The following is a 16,241-nucleotide window of genomic DNA, read 5'->3' on the forward strand; positions in this document are numbered from 1 at the left end:
GCAAAAATAGAAAGACTCATCCTAAGTCGAGAAAATATTTGGAAGGTGTTATTTCTGCCTAACAAGATGGTACACTGTATTGACTGGAAGGTGTCCAAACTTTTTCACATGCTGTTTTTATTGCTTAATTTTAAATCTGTAAACAATTCCCATGCACAAATAGTGATTATGCATTAACATTTGGAGAAAGATGTCATGTTTTAATTTTATGTCTTGCACTGGTTGTATCATCTTCAGTTCTCTTAGGAATTCACTTAGGAACCATTGCACACAACTATGTGCCCATGTATTTATTTATTTAGTTATTGGCAGGGCATTTTTTTGAGGGAGTAAGTACATGGGGGTACTGAGTACCGGCACCTTTTCCATTGCTAAAATTGACCCATGGACCCCAAGTTTTAATGAAAGAGCTGAGGCTCTACGCGCCAATTCTGCCTTGTCATAAGCTCTTTGACTGGTTGCAGGGAGCCTGGCTATTGTGGGGTGGGTCCCTCAGTGATCACCCCACCCTTGAAGAATGGCCTAGCATTTGAGTACCGGCACCTTTTTGCTAGAAAACATGCACTGGTTATTGAGATTTATTAACTGCTTTTATAAAGAAATTCACCCAGGGTGGTGTACAGCAGATTATTGACTGTAAATCAAACACTGTTTGGGGGCAATTTTTTCAAATGGGTTACTTTTGTGTATTACTACAAATATGAAAAATTCTTTGCTCTTAAAAATTGATAAAGTGCTTGCTTATATATAGGTAACCTTAATAAACTTGAGCCGCTACTGCCTTGGGAAAAGTCATTGACTTTTACAGACTGTAACCCAGTAAGGCTAACTCATCCACTGTGGCAAATTGCAAAAACTGCAGTGGAAAACAACTCCCAAATAGGAGAGAAAAAAACACTACTGGAAAAAAGCACCTACCACATGTAATATCAAAAATTGCAAAAATAGCATCAACTTTGCTCAATTTTCAAGCTATAATAAATCAGTTTTGTGTGTACTATGACAGGAATGAACCTCACTCGTAAACCAGGGTATGTGGAATATGAGCTTTCTGTCAAATTTGTTGCTAATGCTTGGAGTTCATAAGATGCAGCAAGTATAGGCAACCCAGGGGGTCTTTTGCTAAAGCTTACCTCGATTTATCTGTAGCAGGGCCCATTTATTCCTATGGGCCCTGCTGCAGATAACTCGAGCAAAGCTTTAGTAAAAGACCCCCTTATCAGGTGTGCTTGGAAATTCCTTTTTGGTTCAAACCTTTGGCACTCAAAATGATAGGAAATATTTCTGTAACTTTCTAACACTTTTTTTTTTTTGGTCTCGGACTGATTTTATTGGTGCTTTAGGATCTTCTTTATTGCCACTCGATTCATAATTACTTGGGGTTACTCGATTGTGTTGTATACTTTATTTCTATACTAGTAAAACATGTCCGTTTCTGACACAAATGAAATGGGCACTAGCAAGGTTATCCGAGTTCCAGCTTGGCCCCCTCCATCCCCTCCAAGTTTCATGCCCCCCTCCCTCCCCTCCCCTCCGAGTTCCAGACCCCCGCGCCTCCCTCCCTCTCTCTCCCCTCCAAGTGGCAGCCCGACCTGCATTGCCCGCCCTCTTCTCTCAGTCCTCTGCCTGCCCCTCGCCTTCCTGTGTGCCACCCAGAATTTAAAAGTTCTTACCTCGTGGTTCGGCGGCAGCAGTGAAAGGTGAGCTGGCACGGTGCTTCAGCCTGCTTTCCCTTCTCTCTCAGCTCTGCCTCTGGTCCCAAGTGTAATCCCGGAAATAATCGAGTCAAGCTGGCGCTAGTAGCGGCATAAGGGGGGAAGTCCTTGACATAGCCGGGAGGCGAAACATGCTTGTCAGACAGCGTTGAGCCCCCAGTCCGAGCATATTTAAGTGCTTTAAATACTTCTAAAAATTATGCAGAAGCCGATGAAGACCTTGGTGCTAAAGTAATTGCCAGAAACATGACAATTAAGCACCTCTGAGGCAAAATCTGAAATAAAAGAGATATGTCGAGAGATTGTGACAAGCTTGAGAAGTTACTAAGCAATTTGGTGAAAATACATAAAAAAATATGCACATGTGTTTGTTATAATTGTTGGCAAATGAGTTGGTGGAAGCTCATTCCTCCTCATAAAGTTATTGAGCACTATCAATCTTTCTTTTGGATATTTTAAAGGCTACTGTAGTTATCTTCCTCTTTGGAATATGTGTATCAAATATTACCATAAAAGATTTAGGGCCCTATTTACTAAGCTGTGTTATAGGTGCGTTAGCGTCTTTTAACGCGTGTTAACCATCTATGTACCTACAATATCCCTATAGGCGCCTACACAGCGTGCGTGCTAATTGTAGGCGCATTAAAAATGCTAACGCACCTTAGTAAACAGGGCCCTTATTGAGGAAACGTTCTAACTTTTAAGGGTTAATACCTTCTTGAAGTCTTATGTACTAATTCTTCCTTTCTGCAGGTAATGGTACTAAAATTACAGCATTCATGAATCAAAGTGCATGTACAGTAGAACAGAACAAAGGCAAATTACTTATGCCTACAGTGAAGTATTTATAGCATTAGTATAAATGCATCTAATTATGATTGAATGGTTTTGAAACTTGTAGACCGTGCAATGTATCAATAGATTTTTGAAGTGTGGGATCAGCAGTATCGTGTAAGGTATCGTGTAGCTCACATACATACACACACCCACATAAATATGTGGCAAGAAACTATCTCAGACTACACCTCTGAAATTGCAAAAAAATGATCTACAAAATTGTCCACTCTGCAGACTTCACTTACCTAGGAACCAAATGGTTCAACTCCTTACCACCCAAAATAAGAAATATACAGGAATATGCTAGAGTTCGCAAAATCCTCAAATCATTCTTATTCAAGCAAACCCTCACAAAGAACGACCATATCTCAAACAATTAATTATCTGAATTGGTTATTACTCTATTTACCATTAACTTTCTCTTTGCTTCATGTACAATTTCTCATTCATATTAGATTTTCTAAATGTTAAACATCCATAGCTATCCCAGTATGTTCTTATGCATTATTCTTTGTTATGTGTCCTATACGGTTTATTGTAAGCCACATTGAACTCAAACTTGTTTGGGCAATTTGTGGGATATAAATGTCACAAATAAATATATTTCCTTGTGGTTCTGGAGATCCAAGACAATCTATATAAACATTTACTCTTCTCTCTTGTCTCAGGATGCTACTGTTCGAAGCCTTAAAAAAAAAAAAAAAAAAAAATATATACATACATATATATATATATATATATATATATATATAATTTTTTTTGCCATAACTCAACAGAATAAATTATTTCATGCCTTGAAGAGAGTTGCACAATACTGCTGATCCCACACTTCAAAAATCTATTGATACGTTGCATGGTGTACAAGTTTCAAGTTGTCAACGACCGACACACCCACATGCTGCCTGGTGCTGTGGTTTGTAATACTGTGACTCAACAGTAAGGGTTTTTGTGATCATTACTAATTGATTATTAAATGCTCCTTCAGTTGATGTATTGCTGAATCCCAATTGATTGACCCCTGAGGAAGGCTGATATAGCCGAAACACAGACCATGTTGGGTCCTGATTAAAGTTTTTTGGAGCATCTTACCCTTGTGTGTGGTGACTGATCTCTTGATATTGGGCCCTCTCCACCCTATTTCTGTTGTGTTCGATTGCTGTGGAGAGTGTGAACCCCGCTTTGTTTTTCTGTACAAGTTTCAAAACCAGTTATAATTAGATACATTTATATTATTATTTATTATTAGGATTTATTTACCGCCTTTATGAAGGAATTCACTCAAGGCAGTGTACAGTAAGAATAGATCAAACATGAGCAATAGGCAATTACAGCAGTAAAAATATTCAAGTAACAATACAAAGTATGGCATGCTACCCGCAGTGACCACACAATACACAATAGAACACTACAATTGGCAGTGAAGGGTAAGGCAAAGTTTTAACACATAGATGAGCAAGAAAGCAGGAAGAATTAGAAAGTAATGTGACTGATTTGAAGAAAGTTGCACATGAGGTCAGAGAGATGGTTAAATATCAACTCAGCTAGGGTAGGAGTGGATAAACATGTCCCGCTGCAGTATGTGCAGCCCTCCTTGTTTGTGTAAGTGAAACTAACAAGTTAGTTACTTCTTCCATTAAAGGCTTGGTTGAAGAGCCAAGCTTTCACCTGCTTCCTGAAGTACAGATAGTCTTGTGTTAAGTGGAGCCTTTCAGGCAATGCATTCCAGAGTGTGGGGGCTACTCTGGAGAAGGCTCGCTTGCGGGTATCACATCGTGTAATGTCTTTTGGAGATGGTGTAGTTAGTGAGGGTGTATATTAGTGCTATAGTACTTGACTGTAGGCATAAGTAATATGACTTTGTTCTGTTCTACTGTAGATAACACTTTGATTCATGAATGCTGTAATTTTAGTACCATTACCTGCAGAAAGGAAACATTAACACATAAGACTTCAAGAAGGTATTAACCATTAAAAGTTAGATGGTGTTTCCTCAATAAACCTTTTGTGGTAATATTTGGTACACACATTCCAAAGAGGAAGATAATTATAGCAGACTTAAAAAATATCCAAAAGAAAGGTTGACAGTGTGTATGTGTACACAATCTCATAGGCTTGGAACAGTAACATCCTGAGACAAGAGAAGAGTAAAGGCTCTGTTTACTAAGCAGCACTAAGGCCATGTTAAACGTTTTTAGCACTCGCTAAACAGTGCGCACTAAACACTAAAGACACCCATAGGAATATATAGGTGTCTCTAGCGTTTAGTGCATGCTAATTTTAGGCATGTGCTAAAAATGCTAGCGCATCTTAGTAAACAACACCCTAAATGTTTATATAGATTGTCTTGGATCTCCATAACCTCAAGGAAATGGTAGAAAACAATGTGTGCAACTTTACTGCAGGTGACAGTGATTTTGCAATGTGAATGAATTTATGAATTCTACAATATTGAATTTTAGATATAATATATTTTTATTTTATTGTCATTACCAGTTCTCAGTGGAATCTATTATATGTGGTTAATGATGTTGCATGTTAAAAGATAAAAACATGGTGATCCGATTGAATTTCAAGAAGCTGGCTCGTTATAGTGTACCTAAATGCAATGTCTGTTATCAAAAATCTGTGCATTAATGAGAATTGAATTCTGCTAAACATTGTCCACATTGAATATATGCACTAATAGATGCACTAATAGAACTGTGTTATGTGGAACATGGAATACTCACATTGAAGAGTTTAATGAAACGTTTATACATAAATGGCAGGTTTTTGCTGCTGATGAAGAGCAGATCTTATTGATCATATCTAGCTTTATATATCTTTCGTTTAGAGCTCTTTGAGGCTTTTCCTTCTTATTTTGACATGGTCTCCATTGATATGAAAGTGGAACATATTGTTTTGTGTTTGCTAATAGATGTTTTTTGATTCCACATCCTTGTTTTTGCTATTAATAGTTGCTGATAAAAGATAAAAACATGTAACATAAAAATCAGGTACCTCACCATACAAAATCAAAACACACACTGAAAATACACACAGGGTTAAAATAATCATTATCACTCCCTCTTCATATTAGAAGAAAATACATTTTTGAAATCTATAGAGGTGTTTCCCAGGAATCCATTTAAAAAAATATTTGACAGATATCTAGTTTGAATATTTTTTCTACTGGCGTATATTAACAATATTATCCAGTTTTCTGTATTTTTTCTTCTTCTCTTCAGTCTTATTAATAGTGCTCTCCACACCTACATATTAAGACCTGTTTGCCTGGTAAACTTTAATAGGAACAGACCCTTCCCTAATCACTTTTCAAAACATTTTTAAAGCCTGGAAAGTTAATTGCAAAAGGTAGAAAACAGCAACATGTGCAGTTTGTTTTAGTTATTCTGCTGTCACAAACTCAGGGGAAGTGAGCCCTTAGGCCGTAGCCAGGTAGAGGCAGTTGAGTCACTCGGGCTAGGCACAGCACTAGGAAAAGTGCTAGGCAGGGCTTGAGCTGAAGACAAGGCTAGGCAGGACAGGGCAGATGGGGCAAGGCAGAAAAGACTAGGTAGGACAAGGCAGAAAGAGTAAGAACTGGATCCAGACAAGGCAAGGCAAAGTAAGGCAAACAGGGCACGAACTAGATCCAGACAAGGCAAACGAGACAAGAACTGGATCCAGCCAAGACCAAGCAGGACAAGCGAAGACTAGAGCAGGAGGCAAGGCTGGAACTTGGAGACACAGCAGGCAAGGCAGGAACTAGGAGACACATGAGACAAGGCTTGAACTGAAGACAAAACAAGACACAGCTTCTGGAGACCTGTTTACGAAGACACTTTAGCAGTGTCCCAGATGCCTTTTATCAAGGGCACAACCTCCTACAATATGGAAAGGCATTCCCAGGATTTTACACCACCAGCTCTTTAAAAGTAGGGCTTCCTACATGCACGTGCGCCTAGGAGGACTTACTCCTGCCACTGCAGCACAGAAGGCAGAACACTGGGCCACAGGGCACCCCAGAATGTAAGGTATGCCCAAGGCCTGAGAAGACCACAGGACCCCATCCCAGAGCAATGGAGGTGAGGCATGGCAGAGCCATGATAGTACTCCCTACTTAAGGGGCCTCCTCCCCTCGATCCAGGGTTATGTGTCTTGAGAGACTAATGATAGAACCTTCTCAGGAGGGCAGTAACAAGACTAACAGACTTCCATGAATTGTTCTTGTTGACACTGTAGGTCCTTCTGGAATCAGTCTTCGGGCACAGAACATTACATCGAAACTAGAAGAGATTCCTTAGGAAGATTCCTGGCCAAGGCCTGAATCTTGAAAGCAGAAAATGAAAAAGCCTTACTCTGGGGAAGCCTCCCTCCCTGTAGATGATCCATGGCATCCTTGCTCTCCCAACATGGAAGACTCGGGGCTTATGGCCTTTGCAATATGGCATGGATTCAGCGGAAGTGAGCCCTTCGGTCATAGCTGGGAAGCGGCTAGTGGCAAGCGAGTCACTCGGGCTAGGCACAGCACTAGACAAAGTACTAGGCAAGGCAGGCTCAGCCATGGAGATAGGCAGAGCAGGCAAGGCATGGCAGAAGACAAGGCAGGCAGGGTTTGAACTGTAGTTAAGGCTAGGCAGGGCTTGAGCTGAAGACAAGGCAGGAAGGCCGGCCTTGGCTGAAGATAAGGCTAGGCAGGACAAGGCAAGAACTGGATCCAGACAAGGCAAGGTAAACAGGGCAAGAACTGGATCCAGACAAGGCAAGGCAGATCAAGGCAAGAACTAGAACCAGCCAAGACCAAGCAGAAGACAAGGCTGGGACTGAAGACAAGATACAGCCTCTGGAGACCTGTTGTAAAGACACTGTAGCAGTGTCCCAGATGCCCTTATCAAGTACATAACCTCTGACATCATGGAAAGGCATTCCCAAGGTTTTGTACGGCAAGTCCTTTAAAAGTAGGGTTTCCTGCATGCATGTGCCTGGGAGGACTGACCCCACCGGCGCCCAAAGCCCAAGAAGACTGCGGGACCCAGTCCCGGAACAAAGGAGCTGAGTCGGGGTGGGAGAAACAGTAGAGCCATGACATCTGCTCAATGTAAGATGATTTCTATTGATGATGTAACCATATGAAAAATATCTACTACTACAGCAAACCAAAAATTCAAGAACATGACTGGTTCAACAGCGTCTCTGATAACACAGTTATTTGCTAGTAACTGCTTAACGGCTGAGGAGCACTCCTGCCTCTACAATAGCAGTATGGAACATTCGTTCTTACCCTCACCCTTTAATGAGGTATATTAGTGCCCCCAAGATGCTTGACTGCCTCTTTCTACCAACAGCCTTGAGTCTGCATTTATGAGTGTGTGCTGTATTTTCTTTTGTAGAAGCAACTTGGGTGTGTGTGGGGGGGGGGGGGGGGGGGGGGGTTGAGCCCAGGAGTCTGTTTAGTTAGTTTTTATAGCATTTTTGCTATTTGTGGGTTGTTGTTTTTTGTGTGGTTGTGGTTGAACTGTGTATGATCTTGTCTGAGTAAGTCTGTCCTATTTTTATTGGAGTTCCTTTTTAGATTGCTTTTATGTTTTATTGGATCGTAAACTGCTGTGATCTTATGTTTAAGCCTGGCGGTATAGCAAGTGGAATAAACTATAACTAAAGAAAGAGTTTTAATCATACTTTGTCAATGATGGTAATACAAATATTTCTCCAATGGGATCAGCTAGCAGGGCACTGACCACCATATTGTACAGGATCTGGATCTTAGTCCAAAGGACAATAAGGGACTGTGTTCTGCTTAAAACTTAGACCCTACTCTATGATGTTAGGCAACAAATAAGTCAAGAAGAATGAATGGTAATGTAATGTAAGTGCTAACATCTTTGTGATGCAAAGCAACATTAATTGGGGGGGGGGGGAGGGTGTGTGAGCACTAAATAAAAGTAATTCAACTGATTCCAGAGCAGTTATGCCATTTAAAGTAACATAGTAGATGACGGCAGAGAAAGATCTTACGGTCCATCCAGTCTGCCCAACAAGATAAACTCATATGTGCTACTTTATGTGTATACCTGACCTTGATTTGTATCTGCCATTTTCAGGGCACAGACGTAGAAGTCTGCCCCGCCTCCCACCACCGGCTCTGCCCAATCAATCTCCGCTAAGCTTCTGAGGATCCATTCCTTCTGAACAGGATTCCTTTATGTTTATCCCATGCATTTTTGAATTCTGTTACCGTTTTCATCTCCACCACCTCCCGCAGGAGGGCATTCCAAGTATCCACTACTCTCTCCGTGAAAAAATACTTCCTGACATTTTTCTTGAGTCTGTCCCCCTTCAATCTCATTTCATGTCCTCTAGTTCTACCACTTTCCCATCTACAGAAAAGGTTTGTTTGCGGATTAATACCTTTCAAATATTTGAACGTCTGTATCATGTCACCCCTGTTTCTCCTTTCCTCCAGGGTATACATGTTCAGGTCAGCAAGTCTCTCCTCATACATCTGGTAACGCAAATCCCATACCATTTTTGTAGCTTTTCTTTGCACTGCTTCAATTCTTTTTACATCCTTAGCAAGATATGGCCTCCAAAACTGAACACAATACTCCAGGTGGGGCCTCACCAACGACTTATACAGGGGTATCAACACCTCCTTTCTTCTGCTGGTCATACCTCTCTCTATACAGCCTAGCAACCTTCTAGCTACGGTCACCGCCTTGTCATACTGTTTCGTCGCCTTCAGATCCTCAGATACTATCACCCCAAGATCCCTCTCCCCGTCTGTACATATCAGACTCTCACCGCCTAACACATACGTCTCCTGTGGATTTATACTCCCTAAGTGCATCACTTTGCATTTCTTCGCATTAAATTTTAATTGCCAAACCTTAGACCATTCTTCTAGCTTCTGCAAATCTTTTTTCATGTTTTCCACTCCCTCCCGGGTGTCCACTCTGTTACAAACCTTAGTATCATCCGCAAAAAGGCAAACTTTACCTTCTAACCCTTCGGCAATGTCACTCACAAATATATTGAACAGAATCGGCCCCAGCACCGATCCCTGAGGCACTCCACTACTCACCTTTCCCTCATTCAAGCGAATTCCATTAACCACCACCCCTCTGGCGTCTGTCCGTCAACCAGTTCCTAATCCAGTTCTCCACGTCGGGTCCTATCTTCAGCCTGTCAAGTTTGTTCAAGAGCCTCCTGTGGGGAACCGTGTCAAAAGCTTTGCTGAAATCTAAGTAGATTACATCTATAGCACGTCCATTATTCAATTCTCTGGTCACCCAGTCAAAGAATTCAATGAGATTCGTTTGGCACAATTTACCTTTGGTAAAACCATGTTGTCTTGGATCATGTAACTTATTGGCTTCCAGGAAATTCACTATCTTTTCCTTCAGCATCGCTTCCATTACTTTTCCAATAACCAAAGTGAGGCTTACCGGCCTGTAGTTTCCAGCTTCTTCCCTATCGCCACTTTTGTGAAGAGGGACCACATCCGTTGTTCTCCCATCCCATGGAACCTCTCCCGTCTCAAAGGATTTATTAAACAAATCTTTAAGAGGACCCGCCAGAACCTCTCTGAGCTCCCTCAATATCCTGGGATGGATCCCGTCCAGTCCCATGGCTTTGTCCACCTTTAAATTTTCAACTTGTTTGCATACTCTTGATTATGAGTATTATTTACATTTATGTCTAGAAGTTATTTTAAAGAATAAAAGCTCTTCTTGGAAAAAATAGCAAAATAGCAGGTGAATTGGGTTGGGAATAGTAAACATACTTGAGTATCAGCGGCCCAGAATGCTAATAAACTAGATATGATAAGAATAACTGAATTAGGGGACTACTTAAGTGGGGATCAGATGGGAAGCATTATATATACATTTTATTTCAGGAAAATTTCCTGTAATCCCCAAATATGAATGCACCATCCCTTCCCTTTTCTTCCTCTATCTAATATAATAATTTGCTCCTCCGACATTCCAATGTGTCTCACTGGGATTGTAACCACCTGCTGATGTCACTCCTCCAACGTTCTCCGTCCCCCCTCCCTCCCAGTTCCATGGGACCCTGGAACTGGGAGGGAGGAACGGAAGGACAGAGGGAGGGGGGACCCTGGAAATGGGAGGGAGGAAGGGGGACACTGGAACTCGGAGGGGGAGGGAGGGAGGGGGGGCCTGGAACTCAGAGGGAGGTGGAGGGGGCAGGGGAGAGATGCTGCACATGGATGGATGGAGGGGGCAGGGCACAGAGGACATTGCCTGTATATGGATGAATGCAGGGGAGAGAGCATAATGCAGGGGAGGGAGGGGACCCTGAACTTCGGAGGGAGGCAGGGAGGGGATGACCCTGGAACTTGGAGGGAGGGAGGGGACGACTCTGGAACTCAGAGGCAGGGAGGGAGGGGGGATGACCCTGGAACTCAGAGGGAGGGGAGACCCTGGAACTGGGAGGGAGAGGGGGCCCTGGCACACACTCTCATGCTCACACACACACTTTCTCTCTCACAGACACACTTGCACCCAGTCTCGCATCCAGTCTCACTCTCTCTCTGTCACACACACACACACACACTCGCACATTCACTCTCTCTCACACAGTCACTCTCAACACACTCTCTCAAACATACACACTCCGAGGAAAACCTTGCCAGCGCCCATTTCATTTGTGTCAGAAACGGTCCTTTTTTACTAGTGTGTAATAAATTGTTATAGCAAATATATGTTAGATGCTAGTGTAATCCCCCATTATAATGGAGATTACTAAAGATCATGAGTGAACTCTCCAGAGGTTCTGAGGTTCTGGGTGGGAAAGAATCCAGCCCAAGGGGGCGGGTTCCTAGGTAAGTTGCAGAGGAAAATATTTCTGATTGTTGAATGACAATAGGGGAGGAGTTAGAAGTTAATAAATAATGTTGTTCGGGTTTACATGAGGTCTTTGGTTGCCCCAATCCTCACTAGGACCCTTGTGGTGAGGGGTGTGTCATAGATGGGTTCAAGAATCTAAGACTGACCAAAGAGGGACCCGTGAAGCATTGACCGTGAAGTGGAGGAATGCTCCAGGTGAGAAATAGGGGATCCCAGCCCGGGAGCAGGAACAGGAAAGATCTGTCTGGATCCAAAGATGGTAGCTCGGCGAGGTACTCCTGTGGAGGAGAGTGTGGACAGACAGGGAGGTCTGGTCCAAAAAGGAAGATGTACTTGTTGCACAAGTGTTGCAGGCACAGCCTTAGATTGTTACACCCAGAAGGCATGGGTATGGACAGGAGGAGCTGTAAATATGTACATACTGTAGGATTATAAATTGCATTGAAGATATACCATATCTCTTAGTTGGCTCCAGTAGTGTACCAAGGGCAGGGCGGTGGGGGCAGTCTGCCCTAGGTGCAGGCAGCTAGGGGGTGCATGGAGTAGTCGCAAGGCTGTCGGCTCCTCCAGTTCCCTGTCCCCCTTGATGTTACTTCTGTTCCGGGGCAGGGGACAGACTGAGCTGACAGCCGCAACTGCTCCGTGTACCGCCAGGTGGTGAGGATGATGCGCTTTGGAAGAGGAGGTGGGTAATGCACTTTGGGGGGCAGGGGGTGATGTGCCAAGGGGGGGGGGGGGGGAAATGTAGTGGCAACCCACCCTGAGGTACGGCACTGGTTGCCGCTGAAGTTGTTTGCATCTGATATCGAGTTGGATTACAATGTAACTGTTGGAGATGAAGGATTTGTACTGCCTGTTGCAGAAGTTAGTAAAGTTGTTGTTGCATAAAATACAAACCTTGGAGTAACGAGTATTTCTTTGAAGTGAGGGTAAAGTGATTGCTCCAGGACTATCAAAGAGTACCCAGTAGAGCCCAATTTATTGCCCTACGGCCTACTGGAGTAAGTCCGGCCTGGCCTACGCCCAAGCTCAAGTAAGAAAGACTGAACTCTGTGTGATTGAGATGTGTTTTGTGGCCCGGGTCAGGGATGCCCAACCCTGTGAGCTAGTCAGTGCCCCAGGACACTGTGCTGGAGGCGAGACTTGGGTTACACTACTGTTTTGGGGGTAGTACTTCTTCATGTTTTCAAGTTGAAAAAAAATATTAACATATACTTTTTGTTGCAGTCAGCCAAACTATACTGATTCCGGTTATGGTAAAGATTAATACAAGACTGTAGATCAAAAATAGTGTCAGGGTTGTGCCGCTGTGGTACTTATGGGGCTCAATTCAAGTGGGGCCAAATGTCCTGATTTGTCATCAAAATGCCCCAGCAGTGGCAGCACAATTAGATATGTACTGGTTTTGAAGGGGCTGAAGTGGCAAAGTAATCAGATGTATGCTAGTGGTGAGTGGGCCAAAATGGCAGTAAAGCTATCTTCTTTCTAGCAACCCCCTTTTAAGACACATTTTTATATTAACCTCAGCATGCTCCGGGCTATTATCTGATCTAAAGCATAGGACTCCCAGTTCAAGCCCTTGGAAGTACCTTGCCCTAATATTTAACTTTCATGGAGCATCTACAGTAAAACAAAGTTTGTTTCCAAGACTAACCTAGAAAAAGGCATTTAATTTCTTCTCCTCCTTGTTTACCACGTCTAATTCTCATACAGTTTTCTGCCTCATTCCCCCCCCCCCCCCCAACTCCTTGAGAGAGCAGAGAGCTACTGTGACTGACTCTTGGAAACTCAACATTTAAGAAATGAAACATGAACCATGTCCTGAATAAAGATGTTTATCAGCCTGTGCTGAATTGGTATCCATAGCAACTAAAATAGATTACTAATAATCTACAGATGGCAACCAATGTTAGATTCTTGATGGATATACTCAGAAATCTGAATATAATGCAAAATCTTAGTTTAAGCTTTTATTCATGTAATTGTATTTCAAATACTTCATATCAGCTGTTCTGAATTGGCTGAATGAGGTGTTAACTTTTGTGCAAACTGTTGTTGATTTTTTTTTTGGCAGGTTGTGGTAAATTCTTTTATGAATTAATCTTCAAAAAGATATTAGTGAAATTTTATATGATAGAAACAAAATATAAATTTACTGTCAAAAATTCCTCTAACCTTTGCTGTAATAAAATAAGCATTGACATAATGGATTAGCCCAAAGTAGCCCCATCCAGGTCACAAGTATCTGATGGAATCTCAAGAAGTAGCAAGATTCAATGCTCCCCACTCCAGGGATAAGCAGTGACTGTCCTCAGATCTACTTTAATAGTTTAAGGGCTTTACCTTCAGGAACTGATCAAAACCCTTTTTAAACCGAGCTGTGCCAACTGCTTTCACCACATCTCTGGCAATGAGTTCTAGAGCTTAACTATTCGTAGAGTGAAAAAATATTTTCTCCTATTCATTTACCCTCTGTTTACTAAGCAACGTGCTGTTTAGTTTTCTGTGTTGTTTCAATAAATGGGCAGATATCCATATTTTTTCAATGCAGTCCTGTATGCAAATGTAAGGGTGGGATAACTCGTACGGTACTGGCACTAAAACAAAAATATCATTTGGCTAAGAGTAAAATCATTCTCCTCAGTCTAACATAATTGTGCCAAATGAACCTCTTCAATTAACCCACTAAAATTTGAGGTTTTTCCCTTCATTTAAGCAGATGGTGCTGTAACATTTAGAAAACAGACTAATCCCCCCCCCAGTTTACTAAGTCGCATGACAATGCTGACAGCCCATTCAAAGTGAATCGGCTGTGTTGGCATTAGCATGCAGCTTAGTAAATGGGGGGGGGGGGGGGGGGGGGTAAATGAATAGGAGAAAATATTTTTTCACTCAACAAATAGTTAAGCTCTAGAACTCATTGCCAGAGATGTGGTGAAAGCAGTTAGCATAGCTTGGTTTGAAAATCTAACATTGCCATCTGTAGTCTATTAGTAATCTATTTTAGTTTAATAATAACTTGGAAGTTTTACCATCTTATGTTCTGGTAAACAAGGGTGAATTACTACCAGTAAAAAAATCATCTTAGGTTTTGGAGGTTCTTAGATTTATACAATATCTATGAAACCTTAAGTGAATAATTCATACAGGAAAAATTAATTTTAAGTTAAAATGATTGATGTCCATTTGCTCCAACGTTTGAGAAGATCTATTTGCTCTTCCTAAGGCCATTAATAGCTATACAACTGAGATTATTGTAATTCGTTATATTCTGGTATTTCCATCAAATTGCTGAAAAAAATTCAGCTTTTGGAGATTATAGCCTCCAGGCTGATTTACAAGCTAAAAAGATCATTGACTGCCTATACAGACTTATATTATCTTCAAGGTGGCATGTACAGTTTGGAAAATATGTTATGGCCAAACCCCTGATTTTCTATGTTCCACAATAATGGTCTTAAGCTCATTGGATCGTTTCTTATTGACATTTCCATCTGCTAAGAGAACTTGATTTAAATGAATCTTAGAGGGTTCCTTCCCTTATCAGGCAGCAAGTATACAGAAGTTTACCTTCAAATATTAACATAAGAATAGCCATACTGGGTCAGACCAAAGGCCAATCTAGCCTAGTATCCTGTTTCTAACAGTGGCCAATTCAGGTCACAAGTACCTGGCAGATACCCAAATATTAGCAGCATTCTATGCTATCAATCCCAGGGCAAGCAGTGGCTTCATCATGTCTGTCTCAATAGCAGACTATTGACTTTTCCTCCAGGAACTTGTCCAAACCTTTTTTAAACTCAGATACTCTAATCACTGTTACTACATCCTCCAGCAAAGAGTTCCAGAGCTTAACTATTCACTGAATGAAAAAAATATTTCTTCCTATTTGTTTTAAAATTATAACCATGTAACCACATTGAATGTCCCCTAGTCTTTGTACTTTCTGAAGAGTAAAAAAATCAGTTCACTTCTACTCGTTCTACACCACTCAGGATTTTTGTAGACCTGAAACATATTTCCCCTCAGCCGTCTTTTTTCTAAGCTGAAGAGTCTTAACCTGTTTAGCCTTTCCTCATATGAGAGGAGTTCCATTCCCTTTAGCATTTTGGTCACTCTTACTTGAACCTTTTTTAATTCCGCTATATCTTTTTTTGAGATAGAGTGACCAGAAAACTGAATGCAATACTCAAGGTGAGGTTGCACCATGGAGAGATACAGAGGCATTATAATATTCTTGGTCTTATTTACAATCCCTTTCCTAGTAATACCTAGCATTCTGTTTGCTTTTTTTTGCTGCAGCTGCACACTGGGCAGAAGATTTTAGCTTAATGTTTACAACAACACCTAGATCTTTTTCTTGGGTGCTGACCCCCAAGGTGGACCTTAGTACCAGGTAACTATGATTTGGATTATTCTTCCTAATGTGAATGACTTTGCATTTGTCCACAAGAAATTTCATCTGCCATTTGAATGCCCAGTCTTCCAATTTCCTAAGGTCTTTCTGAAATTTTTCACAGTCCACATAAGTTTTAACAACCTTGAATAGTTTTGTGTTGTCTGCAAATTTAATCAGCTCACTTGTTGTTCTGTATTCCAGATCATTTATGGATATGTTAAATAGCAGTAGTCCAGTACAGATCCCCGCAGCACTCCAGTATTCACCCTCCTCCATTGAGAGAAATGGTCATTTATTTCTAACCTCTGTTTTCTGTCCAATAACCAATTCGTAATCCACACCAGAACCTTGCCTCCTAACCCATGACTTTGTCAAAACCTTTCTGAAAATCTAGCTACACTACATCAACTTTCTCACCTTTATCCATTGTGCTTATTC

This window comes from Microcaecilia unicolor, chromosome 7 (assembly GCF_901765095.1).
Source record: "Microcaecilia unicolor chromosome 7, aMicUni1.1, whole genome shotgun sequence".
In the NCBI taxonomy this organism is placed as follows: domain Eukaryota; kingdom Metazoa; phylum Chordata; class Amphibia; order Gymnophiona; family Siphonopidae; genus Microcaecilia; species Microcaecilia unicolor.